At 37.0% G+C, this 2,123-nt stretch overlaps 1 long non-coding RNA gene across 1 annotated transcript in view; it reads right to left on the reverse strand.

Annotated features, from left to right (window-relative positions):
- Positions 1-644: 644 nt before the first annotated feature.
- Positions 645-2,123, reverse strand: part of LOC116185474 — a 13,027-nt gene continuing 11,548 nt past the window's right edge. The window contains exon 2 of the long non-coding RNA XR_004150323.1: positions 645-919. This is a non-coding gene — a long non-coding RNA (uncharacterized LOC116185474). The remainder of the gene's footprint in view (positions 920-2,123) is intronic.

Consider the following 2,123-nt stretch of genomic DNA (forward strand, 5'->3'; position numbering starts at 1 on the left):
TAATTTAGTCCACGCGATATATCTGCTAGGAAAGGGGAAATTTTCGAAAAAACCGCGTTTCACGATTTATCGATATCGAATAGTTCTCCAACTTTTTTTGCATAATGAAGAAAGGAACGAAGGATCCGTCGGTTTCAGAATCTCGACGATTCTTCTGAACGATCATTAAAGTAGCGGACGTCTCCAAGAGAGAGGGACTCCACTAACTCAAGAATGTCAAGAGTCGACAAACTAATTGAAAGAATCCTTTCTTAGCTACCTAGCTTACCTAGCTCTTCTCTTCTCTTCTCTTCTCTTCTCTTCTCTTCTCTTCTCTTCTCTTCTCTTGTATAATTTTTCTTTCCTTCTTTATCCCCCAAAGATTTTTTTCACGAAAAGATATCCCTTCCTCACTGTCTACGTAATAGTAATCGTAATAATAATCGTGCAAACAATCTTGGACGGTTTCGAAAGATAAGGAAAAGCTCGAACCAAGTTGTTTTCACCAGATTTTTCACCGACATCTCGATGGATTAACGAATTCTTTCGTCGAACTTCCTTACCCAATACTTATTATTATTATCCTCTCCCCCTCCCCTCTCAATTTCGAACAATTCTCTCCGTTCAATTTCAATTTCGTTTTTTTCTTTTTTTTTACAATACGTTTGATAAAACAAGGCAAAAGCCAATAATGGAATAAGAAATTAAAGGGATAGAAGGATAGAAATTGCTGGAGGATCTTTGCTTTGCGCGGAAGTTACACGGGAGGCCCGAGCAGCGGAATTAAGCTAATCATTATTGGTCGGCAAATATTTGGCAAACAGGTCCGTCTCGCTTCAATCCGGTATCTCTAATTTGCCTTCTCCTCGAGTTTCCGTAATTGGGGTATGGCCTGACTAATTAGTAGCCAAGAGACGCCTAAGATCGCTCACTTTGCCCCCTTTGCCTCCCTCCCCCTCTTGTTGCCCAGGGAATCGCAAATTCTGTTTGAGAAACCTTCCTTTTCCCCGGATGTTTGCTCCCTTCCCCGGCACGAGGATGTTGCACCCCTTCTTCTTTCGAAAACACTTTCGCGGATACCCGATTCCTCGATATCGCGATTGTATGCGTTTCGTGAAACACGGGAGGGGGGCTACTTCACGTTGGGAATCGTTCAAACATCGCGCTTCCCTCGGAAAACTCGATTTACCAAAGAGATTCTTCGCATGTTTGGCGTTTCGATCGTGCTTGCAAAATTGTAAGATTGTTTTTTCGTTTCGAAAATTCTCTTCGTATATTCGTGGTTTCCTCTCCTTTTCCTTTGTATTATTTTCGTATGATGCGTCGATGGACAGTTTTCTTCCAAGTTGAAGTTTTCTGTTTAAGTTTTTCTTTTCTTTCTTCAAAGATATTTAAAGCAAAGAAAACTCTAAGTAGTAAGTTCACTGGTGGGAAGAAATTTTTGTTTCTAAAATTTTGTTCATGGTATTGTCGCTAATTCAAAACGATGATTCGTATCTAAACCTCGATGCATCAGTGTAGATATAGAATTCTAACGATATGATATAAACAATTTTTTTTATTTCTCGCAATACGCGTAAGCTAATAATGATTTGTAATAGTTTAATTTGTAAATATAATTTTCAAATAATATAAAAATAAGCTAGATTCAGATATAATTATATTACATCAAAATAATTAATAGTTTCGAAAATATTTCAACTTTCTTGGATGATTATCCTTAACGTAATTTTGTAAATGAAAATAATTTTTACCATTTTGAATATTCAAATTACCCTTCTATACTTATAGTAGCGTGTGCTGACAGAATTGTCAACAAAGCATCCTCTTGCCTTATTCGATATCAATTTTTTCGTTACATCAAAATTTTTTAAGATAATTTTTTTTTGACACGATTGATAATTTCGAAATACCAGTTATAATCCGACAAATTCAATTATTCGAATAATAACTTATCTAGTTGTAAGATTTTCGTTATCACGTACATTCCGTGATTATATTTAAAGAAAACTCTACGGATACTTGGAAACGTTGGGCACGTTGTCGACGAAAACGTCAGGTGTTTCCACCATAAAGCGGCTTATCGGCTTGTTATTTATGCACGGCCGTCCTCTTCCCCGCCGATATTATTCATTTTATCGTGG

Source organism: Apis dorsata, unplaced genomic scaffold, assembly GCF_000469605.1.
Source record: "Apis dorsata unplaced genomic scaffold, Apis dorsata 1.3 scaffold_191, whole genome shotgun sequence".
NCBI classification, from domain to species: Eukaryota; Metazoa; Arthropoda; class Insecta; order Hymenoptera; family Apidae; genus Apis; species Apis dorsata.